Genomic DNA, 12,129 nt, shown 5'->3' with positions numbered 1-12,129 from the left:
CTAAGTTGGAAAAGTCGAAATGGGCCTGGGTCGAGGAACTCCTAAATGTACTCTGGGCCTATAGGACCACCCCTCATTCCACCACTGGGGAGACACCTTTCGCCTTGGCCTACGGCTGCGAGGCTGTCCTTCCGATAGAAATGAAGATTAACTCCATCCGCACACAAGCATATGATGACCAGGCTAACATCACACCTGCTAGAAGCCAAGAGAGAAAGGGCACAACTGAGGTTAGCCACATATCAGCAATGAGCAACAAGGTACTAAAATTCAAGGGTACGAGAGAGAATGTTTAGGGTAGGAGACTTGGTACTGAGGAAGGTACTCCCCAACACGCGAGACCTGGAGGCGGGGGTACTAGGGGCGAACTGGGAAGGACCCTACCAGGTCGCTCAGTGCATACCACCAAACACCTACAAACTGACCTGCATGGATAACACCGTTATACCCCGGGCATGGAATGCGGAACAACTCAAGAAATACTACGAGTGAGACTTCTGCACCCGGTGCAAAGAAGACCTATGTTTAGTTTGTTCCTTGTTATGTTAACTTAGTGAGTAAGAATCAAAGAGCCCACCTGGGTAACCTCCCAATTAGATGTAACCCTTTCATGTATGTCATTGTAACCCGCATGCTATGAATGAAACTGTTCGCAACTTCACGTGTTATTCTTCTTCTCTATAGCATCCGCCAAAGTGCCTGCTGAAATAAATTTCACCAAGCACTTGGGGGGGGGGGGGGGGTAAGACAGAAGGAAAAATATACAGCAAAGAAGAGGATCCTAAAAAGGACCATCTATCAGGAGGATCCTAAAAGGACTCCCTCATTAGAGGGAACCTGAAAAGGACCCCCTATCAGGAGGATCCTAAAAGGACCCTTGATATCAAAAAGATCCTAAAAGGACCCCTTATATCATATGGAACCTAAAAAGGACCCCCTTATCAGGAGAATCCTAAAAGGACCCCTTATATCAGAGGGAACTGTTGCGAAATTAATAGTGTGTGCAAGTATACACAGTCGTCAAACAAGTAATAAAGTGATAAGTCAAGTATCGTTTCCACAGGGATTGAAAATTGGAAATTAATTCACAAAATTAATTACTCACAAATTGGTTTCAAATAAAAGTAAAACAATAAGATAAAACTAAATTAATGAAAAACAAATAAAATTAACAAACAAAAACTAAGAGAAGAAACAAGCTAGAATTATTAAATTATCCTAAAAATGTAATTATGGTAACAATGTTGCAAAGGAATGCTTTAGCAACTGGGCAAAGTTGACTAGGAATTTAAATTTCATAATCCTTTTTCCAAAATGTTTATGGTTTGGTTCTTTAATTAATTAACATATTCCTATGCCCAATTAATTTCAAGAACACCAATATAAGTACAATTCCTCTAAGTCATGCAAGGTGATAATATATCCCTATACAATCACAAATCCAAATATAAGAAATTAAGAACTTGCATCATTTCAGTTTGTGTCCATTAACATTAACCTTTCCATAATTAATATTAATTCATCAACCCACAATTGGTGATCAAACAAAAGTAAGCATTAGGCAATATACACACTTGAATGAACAAAACTCATCCACCAAAACATTCATGCAACAAAGTACCAAATCACAATTTCAAGTCAAAAAAATAATACTAGCAAAATACAAATTAACTCATAAATAGATGTGCAAAAATACAAAATTCTAAATTAGAGAAAGATAAAAAGAAAAACCCATATGGAGTTTGTCACAAGACTCCAAGCTTTCCCCCCATAATCCTCTTCTTCTTCCTCTTGATTTTTGCCAAATCTCTAAATAAAATTACTGGAGGAAAATACCAAACCTAAAACTAACACTCAAATAAAATATTTTTTTCTTTTTCTTTTTCTTCATTTTTCTGGGTGTTTTTCTCTCTACAATGGCAGCTCTCTCTCCAAAATGGTGGCTGCTCCAAGGTTGAAGAATATAAAAATTAACTCTCTAGGGCTCCAAAATTGGGTATAAACCCTTTCTTTTTCTTCTACACGTGGGGACCACTCTTCTTTTCAGAAATTTTCAGCTCCTTTCCACCTCATCCTCACACTATTCAAGTCTCTCCCCCTCATTTAATCACTTGCCAAGTGTGCAAACTTTATGTTGCTGGCTGTACACACTTTGCTGCAGCAAAGTTGACTGATGCTGCAACAAAATGCCAGAATTTCAGCTCCAAGATGATTTCCTTGCACATGTTTCACTAAGCTTTCCAAGCATCCTTTATTTTTGCCTTCAAAATAGATACCACATTTTTAGAATATAATCTCATTATTTTTCACAAGAGTTATCATTAATTAAAACAGAATACACAAAAAAAATTAAAAGACAAAATGACTAAAACCACACAATAATAACACAAACACTCTATTTCACTTAAATTTTTAAGTTCAAAAGCTCAATTAATAACTCTAAAATATAGAGTTATCAGGAACCTAAAAAGGACCCCCTATCAGGAGGATCCTAAAAGGACCCCCTTATCAGGAGGATCCTAAAAGGACCCCTTATATCAGGACCCTAAACGAGGCCCTTATATATAAATGTGATGAACCCTTATAAACAGGAAGAAGACCTTGCAAGGCATCACTTAAGTTCACAATGATTAGCTACCCTTGTGAACATCAAGGAGGCCAAAAGGTCCTAAAAAAAAAAAAAAGCTTCCAAATAAAGGCAGATACTCCCACGAGAGGAAAGGCCTCAGAAAGAGCACCCACCAATAATCCTAGAGCGGCCACCAAGCCGTCTAGCCAAAAAGGGTCCTAAAAGAGACCATTGCAAAAATAGTACTATGAATAATGACAAGGACACTTCTCGCAAGAAATAATAAGCGCGCACGAAAATATATAAAATGATAACTAGAACCCAAGGGGTCAATAGTTCCTTATAAGAACAATCAAGAGGCACCAAAAAGGGACCTATTGAACCCCTTCACATGGGCTCCAAAGGACCTCAAGCCTGATAAATAAAAAAGAGAACCTATCAAACCCCATCATGCGGGCTCAAAAGGACCTCGAACACAGAGGAATGAAAGATGAATGATCGCATATGTATATATAAAAAAGAGTTTTGATAACATAACAAGACTCGGAGAAATTACAAGAAAAATAGGGCTCAAACGAGCATACACCCACACTGGACTAACTGGTAAAAATCGCAAAATGATAATCTCAAGGCCTCCTACCAGGGGCGTTCCACTCAGCCACTCGAGCAACAGCGTGCTCGGCAAAGGAGGAGAAATCGAAGTTAGGATTCTGCCTCCATACTCCATAAAGGGCGCGCTTTATGGATCTATACTCAATAGCCGCCTTGTCCGCCTCCATAACCGCCTTGTCTACCTCTAAGGAAGCGACCCTCCCCTGCAACGCTGTGATAGTAGCCTTGGCACCCTCAAGTTAGGTCTCTAAGCTGGTGACCCTTTCCTACAACATTGTGGCCTTGGCAATTTCCCTCTTATTCTTTTTTGACGAGGAAGAAGCCTTCGCCAAGGCCTTCTCTAGCTTAAGCCTGGTTTCAACAAGTTCCTTCTCGAGCTCCTGGACCTGGACCGTAAGACGGTCCCTCTCAGCATTCGACGTGGAGAGGTCTTGAGCCGAGTCGGAAAATCACTGAGCCACTGTATAGGTTTGCATAAGAAAAATAACAATAATAATGATAAGCAACAAAAAAGAGAGAAAAAGGGGATAAGGCTGACATAAGATGCATGAACTCACCCAAGCAGCAGAGCGCTCAAAAGTCTCCCCGAGCTCCGACATAGAAAAATTCCCAAGACCACTCCAATCGGCTTCAGGAAGGTCTGTGGCGATCTAGACATACCGTCGCCCGTAAGAGGTCGCCATGCGGCCCACCCAAGGCGCCCCTTCTGAGCCAAGGGCACTTGGTTGAGTAAGGACAGATGACCTGCTCGTCGAAGGAGGAGGGGGCGCAAGAAGATCAGAAAAATGAGCCCCCAATGGACCAGAGTCAAGGGAAGCCTGAGGAAAAGCATCGAAGTCCTTAGAATAAAGACAGATGAAACTCCTCGGCATGGCCTGTTGATTCTGAGAGTGGGAAGCCATATCATGGTCTGTAGGGGCTAAAGGAGGGTACCCCCTGAGAGACGAAGACGGTTGGTGGGGTTGCCCATCTCCAAGGGAAACGCCCTCTGGGACATGCTCAACCTCACCTCCGTCCGAGTGATGTTCAGCCGAAGTAGCCTTCTTCTTCTTTGATCCATAAATACTCCACAACAACCTGGGATCAGAAACCGGGGATAGCTTGTGAAATTTTAGTTTGTCCACGGTGAAGAGGTATGTAGCCATTTTCTCGGTAGGGTTAGCCTCAAGGAATGTATCCACTGCATTCACTTCCGACCTAACAACTTCAGGCGTGGCGAAATTCTATGCACAATCCACACAGTTGCCGACACAAACATAATTTCCAAAATAGTAAGTTTCAAAAAAAAAAGGGGGGGGGGGGGGCTTGAAGTACTTACTAGGAGCAGAGCGAAAGTTCTCACGAACAGAGAGGGGACCCTTCACAAAGAAAAAGTCCTGCTTCTAGGACCCTGGGTTGGACACAGCGCCCTCTATCAAGGGGACCGAAGTATTGGATTTTTGCAGAAAATAAAAGCCCTTGGACTTAGGAGAGGACATGAGATTATACATGAAATGCACCTCTTAGGTCGTAGGAGCACGCTGGATGTGATCCATAAACGAGATGAAGAGGCAACTCAAGGTGAGCCAGCTGTTGGGTGCCCGCTAGAGTGGAGCAAGGTCAAAATAATTGAGAACCATGATGAAGAACGGGTGAAATGGGATTGTACCACCCGCTTTCAAGATATGCTCGCTCATAGCCACGTAACCCGGATTTGGGCAGTCAGCCCGGCATGTGTTTGAAGGGACATATAATGTGTAGTCTAGGGGAACACGGTAGTTCTCCGTTATTTCTAACAGTTTATTTTCAGACACATGGGACACTAGAGTGGATGCCAACAAGGGGCCAGTGTCCTAATCATCGGTCACCTGTCGTCGCCCTCTCTTCAGCATATCTGCAAAACCAAAAGAAAAAGATGAGGTGGAAACAGAGCACTTTACCCTCCATTTTTTCTTCCTAGCAAGGGTCTTCCACCGAGGCACTGGGTTTGAAAGCGTTAAGCAAGGGTAGATCAAGAATAAGGGTTGAGGAGAAGACGGGACAGCCCCATGACCGTCATTAGGGGAAAAGGGGTTAGGAGGCTCAGGCGGGAGATGTCCCTCCATAAACTCCAACTCCATCTGCAAATCTAAAAGGGTCACCCTAAGGTTCGCTACATGGTCGTTAAGGTCAAGGGGGAAAGGTACACCGTCTCCCCTCAACACCGAGTCTATTTCGCTCTCTACCACCCAAATTTTACACCTAAGTTCAGCCATATGCTCAAGATAACGAATACGGGCCTACTTTAAGGTGTCATAGTCATGGTGAGGATTGTCCTCGAGGGACTCCGAGTCCGAAGACAAGTCAACAAACTCAACCCCCGGAGGAGCGTCGAATGGACCTTCACATGCCATGAGACCTCGTCCCGAAAGAAAAAAGGGTTCACGTATAAATGAGAGGATTGCTACAAAACACAAAGGAATGGGCTCAAAACCTCTAGGTACAAGCGCTCTAAATAACCCACTATTGGGTATGAATAAGGGCATGCAACTGGGTTAACTCACGACAAGCTCAGGCCAAAATACCCCTTCCCGAGTGGTGCTAATTTGGACCCAATAAACATAAGGGAGAAAGAAAGTATACCTCAAGCAAGTAAAATTGGGTGCTGTCGTGGTAAAAAATAGGTCAAGGGACAAAAGCACCGTCACAGTCATATAGAGGCAAGTAGTCGAATGTACGCGTTTGCAAAAACAAAGGAAAAGGGTGTTTTAGTCCTCAAATGCCTGCATGGATATAGACATGCAAGAAATGAACTCAAATATATATATATAAAAGAAAAAAAAGGGAAAAGATAACAAAAATGAGGTTGTGGGGAATTGAACCCCCCCACCTCTAGAAAGGAGCAAGGATCCCAAAACCACTAAGCTGAAGAGGTAAGGTGTGAATAATAGGCTAGACATGAATACCTATTTATAAGAATAAAATAGGAGAGTCTACCAGAGCACCTAAAGCTCCTCTCCTAGACTGGGGGCCAAGTGTAGATGCTCAAAATTTCATGCTTGTAAAAGACCCAAAATACATGCTTAGGCCCATGAACGTCTAAATGCATGATTGAGCCATGATGACCCTCGGGCCATCGTCGTCTCGCGATTGCCTACTCCTAGCGCACCCAGCAAGGCCACACCCCGCACGCCTGCCCAGATGGCTCAGCGTCTCGTGTGCCCCGTACCTGACTAGGGCCTTGCGAAGGGGCGCCTTGTGCCATCCGTGCCGCACCACTAGAGCCTTGCGAAGGAGGCTTCTCACGCCACCCGTGCCGTGCCCCCAGGGCCTCGCAAGGGGGCGCCTCGCGCCATCCATGCCACGCCACCTGGGCCTCGCGAGGGAGCGCCTTGCGCCAGCCGTGCCACACCACCAAGGTCTCGCGAGGCGAGGCATCTCGCGCTAGCCATGCCCCACCACCATGGCCTTGCGAGGGGATGCCTCACGCCACCCGTGCCGCATCACTAGAGCCTTGCGAGGGGGCGCCTCGCGCCAGCCGTGCCGCGCCACCAAGGCCTCGCGAGGGGGGGCGCCTCGTGCCACCCGTGTCCCACCATTAGAGCCTCGGGAAGGGCCCAAGTATAATTCAAAAGGATCGTACCAGTACAATCTTGTACGGGGTACGACCTTTTAGACCTCGTACGTCTGATTTGAATACTCACGCTAAACAAGTAGTGGGAGTACTAGGAGAGAGGGACACGGGGTGTATGCTTCTAACCAGATGTCAGATTCGACACCACCACCAGCACCACTACGCCTGGTGCCACTCCTCTGACACTCGTACTAAATAAGTAGTGGAGATATCCCCACATAATTTGACCATGTACTGGAACCAACACCACTACCCCTGAGACCACTCTCCTAACAGTGTACTTGTGTACCATCTGGTCCCCTGGACCACAATGTATCAGAGGTCATTAGAGCCCACTATAAAAGGAATCCCACTTCTACATGGAAGGGGGTTGGAAAAAACACTGAAGCACCGTACCAGAAGAAATACAAGTTCTTTTCACCATTTTCTTTCTGCAAGTATTATCTAAGTTTCTGTTTAGGTTTTTGAAGTTCTTCATTGATAAGCTCTATATTTCGATTTTTCTAACTTAACTTCGTTGACGAGTTCTCACCGTCAACAATCACATGCACTTAAAATCCTAAACTATTAGGTGAACAGTAATTCTAAGATGATAGTAGAAAAATGAAACATCCTAATGAGTTGGCCATCTAACAAGATATCACATAATCCATAACATCAATCATAGAAGCAATTTAACATTGGAGAAATCAAGAAATAACATTCATTATTGAAAATCAAGAATTCATGTTTTTGGTTTTGAAATAACCCTTAACCTAAAAGAAGATTACTCCATAATTACAAGCATAATTAATAACAAAATCATAATTGAAATTAAAGAGTTTTAAAGAGAAGAAGGAAAAACTAGTTTGATGTAGGAAAGATTGTTGTCCTCTCCTCTCCTCTGCTCTTCTAATCTCCAGAATTCGTAATTAAAAACTTATGAAAACCTTAGCCCTAAAACTCTTTATAATCCTCAATAAGAATCTAATTAAAAATAACATAAAAACTGAAATCGCGTTGACTGGCCGCGGCTTGTAAAAGTGGTTGTCGCGGCCAGTATGCCTGGTTTAGCCTTGAGCTGTAGCCTGGAAAAGTAGTGGTCCTGGCAAGTGCACAGTTTCTCTTAAAAATTTGTATTTTGGCCGCTACTTGAAGAAGTACTCGCCACGACCAAAATGTTTTGTTTCCCGAATCCTAATTCCTTGTAATTAGGTTGCGGCCACCACTTCTTTGAGTCGCAACCAACACTCCAAATTTCATTTCTCTTGATTTTGTAAGCCATCACTCAAGCTTCATTCACCTCAACATCACCATATATGCTTAGAGACTTCAAAACACGTTAGAATTACATCTCAACTTCATCTTGCAACTCATTTTTGTAGGCTATAAAATTCTTAAACCAAAATTGCATCAAATATACCAGTGTTATCGACAAAAAATTACAACTTGGTTTAAATATCGAAAACTTACAAAATGAAGCTAAAATCTTTTAAAACACCAAATTAGCATCATCCAAATAAGAAGGAACTTGCAATATATATATAACAATGAAATTATCAAATTCCCCCACACTTGAACTTTGCTAGTCCCTTGGAAAACTAACTAAAACTAAAATAAAAATAACGTCAAACAAAATAAACTAGACTCAATTAAGCAACAGTCTTGTTGAAAGTGATGATTGTCTGAGAGAATCACACAAATATATAATGCTAGAATAAATCCAAATTCTATATTCATTAGAATTTCAACCCCAGAGTGAATCGCCACTTAAATTCAATCTTTATAACCTCATTCACAATCAATCTTACCCACTTAGATGTATACAAATCAATCCATGCATGTCAAACATTTATATGCATATATATGTCCATTGGATTTAAAATACTTCTCATGAAAGAACATTCACTCCATAGACATTGACCAATTATTCTCCACTAATATAAATACACATAACCAAGAATCAAAAGGTATTTATAAGCTTGTAATGTAAGGCTAAGGTTAGAGGTAGATGAAAAAGTTATATTTAGGCTCAATTCACACCATAGGATACACTTTTTTTTTCCAATCTTTAGATCTTCCCACAAACTTTCCATACAAATCTAGAATAACTTCCCACACTTATTCTTTTGCAATATATATACTTTTGAAATTTTTCATTGCAAACAGTTTTTTTTCAATTCACATTTCATAGGGAAATAGGAGATCTTTTACATTCAGAGCACAACCCAAACAAAAGAATCATTACATAATTTCCCTCCCTTCTTTATAATATCAATCCCATAAAATAACATTCACTCATGACTATGGTGCAATTGGTTACAAGAAAGGAGTAAAATTTTCAAAGCTGGAAATGTCTAGATTGTAGGTTTATAGATAAAAATAATAGTCATTATGGCTCAAAAATAGAAAACTATGGAATAACAAATCAATGGTAGGCTTGAAAGGCTCAAACGATCCAAAAAAACTTGCCTTAATCATCACCGTAACTATGTGTACTCATGATTTAGCCTCAAATAATTAATCAATGCTTTCTAGAGTGATATCGACTTTAAATTTCCAACATGCAAAAATTGTTTCAAATACAAATAAGAAGTAAAATCAATTGTGTACATAAATTCCAAAATAAAAGCTCAAGCTTAAGTAGCAATCACACATAGGTTAAGCACACAAATCATATAGAATTCATCATTATCTAGCATCACATTCAGTACAATCTATAGTTCTCATCATCAACCACTACATTCAACAAAACCAACATAAGAAAACACACAAACAAATAAAAAAAACAGACTAAAAAAATGAAAAAAAAAACAGAAAATATAAACCCAACAACAGACAAAATGAAATTGTTCTCTTCCCCCACACTTAAACATTACATTGTCCTCAATGAAAATAAAATGAAAGATAAGGAAAAGAAAACTCCCTCAAGGACGCTTTGTTTGACGTTGTTAGCTCGACTGAATGCTGCTCTCAAGATCTTTACGTTGGGTATTTCATTGAAGTCTCCTTCCCTTTGATCTGACCAGGAGAATCAAACACATTGAATTTGATAACTTCACCATAAAATTCCATTGTCAGTATTCCTGCTCTAACATCAAGCTTTGTATATGTTGTTATCTAGAATGGTCTCCCAAATAAAACTGGCAACGGATTGGGTATTGATGCATCTGTTGGAAAAATATTCAGAGCACGCAGCGAAATTGGCGTGGTGGGCCCATTTTTATAAGAACAACAACAATAAAAAATTTCATTAATCATATAAACAATTTATATGACCAAGAAGACAATCTAGAAACATTAACATACAATATTATTAATCATGAAACAAATATATAAATATACAATATATTTATATATAACATATAAACACAAAAAAATTCAAGAACATATACAATTACCTCTTGAAGCCTATCAAGTGTCCTTGAGTCTTTTCGTATATTTATCGATCTTCATATCCAAAGCATTAAGCACTCAAACCACGATCTTCCAGAGTGTTCTCTACACCTCAAGATATGTGTGGGCACATAGAGAACATTGGTTTGTAATTTTGCAAATCACAAGTATTTCTCAACAGATGAGAACTTGGATTATGGTCTAAGAATGACTAGAATAAAGAAGAAGAAAGAAAGAGGTTTTGTCTAACAAAAATTCTAAGAACTTTTTTGAATTGCATCTGATATGTGCAGTGTATTATGTTCTCTTCCTTTTCTCTTTATTCTATATCATATATATATAATTATATTACCTTATTATTCCTAATAATAATAGTAATATTATAAAATATCATAATGATGACAGGATTTGGTTTAGGTAAATATCTAACTTACCAAATTTGAAAAACCATTTTCAAATTATTAAATAATTGAATAAACAAAATAAAAATTACACTGATACAATATCAGTATATGTGATACATGCATGGCACAGTCTCTTGACTGTGTCATGCATGACCCACTATTCCCTTTTGAGTGATTTTTCATTTTTCTTTTATTTAATTATTCAATTAAAATTAATCTCCCACAAAATAAAGTATTTATCTTTTTAAGGAAAAAGATGACAACTATATTTCAAAATTTAAATTTTAAATTCAAAATCCAAAATCCAAATTGATGATCATGATTATCATCATCTTTTAATATTAAATAAATCAAAAACTATTTTTGACTTACCAATTCTATATTCTCCCACTCAAATAAAATAATTAATTTATTTATATATATGAAATTTCAAATTCACATATTTAAATTAAGAGATATATTTTTAGAAAATTAATAATTAATTCCAATTTAACTATTCAACCTCAATTATCATATAATTGCATATTTGACCCGAAGAATAAAATTCTTCTCAAATTTCCAAATTACAGTTATACCCTTGTATCAACTCTTACCTTGATATGGTATTGATAGAGCCACCCTGGGGACCTATGGACCTATAATATCAAGCTCCAATAAATATTACATTTTTAATCAAAGTTCTTTGATTAAATAATCATATTTATTAATCTCATGATTACTCCACTATAAATATGAGATTGAACTCTTGATAATTACAAACATATATTTACTGAGTACTTTATTTAAGAATAAAGTGTCCATTGATATAATCATTACATACAACATTAATCCTCTATTAATGGTTCATAATCGTTTTACCCTTTTAGCTATATCTTGTTCCGAGAGTACCATTGACTTTACTAGTGAAGGTTGTGTCACAACAAGTTTGTGACGTGAGTGCTCATAACCTTTTCAGTTCCAAAAGCCAACCCAATAGAGAACCATTATTCAATCTATATGAAGGTATAGATTTGATATCTATTAAACAACTGTAACGACCCAAAAATGCTAATAGGGTTTAGTGCCTTGATTAACGTGCTGGGAGGGCATAATTGGATATGTATGTGATTACATGATTTAAATGCGTGACTATGTGGCATGCATGATATATATGATGATGTGAATATGTTTATATGCATGTTTATAAGTATTGGATATGCATGTGGGCCCTTTATTGATTATAAGGGCATATCTGTAATTTTGGCCCGTCAAGGGCATAAACGTGATTTTATGTGTCAAATGGTTGAGATCACATTATTATGTGAATATATTTAGAGAATATGGCTCGAGACGATCCTAGTGAGCGGATTAGCGAAATAATGCCCGGCTTAAGGTGAACTTAGGGGTATTTTGGGAAATTCAGTGTATATTTGGGATTTATTGAGTAATGAGTAAGTATTTGGTGATTAATGGGGCATGTCGGGATTAATTGGAAATTGGTAGGATGACTTGATGAATTAGCGGGAATTGGGAAAATGACCGTTTTACCCATTAGACGTAATTAGAGGGTTGGGTTAGAGTCAAGGGCAAATTGGTCT

The sequence above is a fragment of the Humulus lupulus genome, chromosome X (assembly GCF_963169125.1).
Source record: "Humulus lupulus chromosome X, drHumLupu1.1, whole genome shotgun sequence".
Lineage (NCBI taxonomy): Eukaryota > Viridiplantae > Streptophyta > Magnoliopsida > Rosales > Cannabaceae > Humulus > Humulus lupulus.
Note: the sequence above shows the minus strand (reverse complement) of the source record.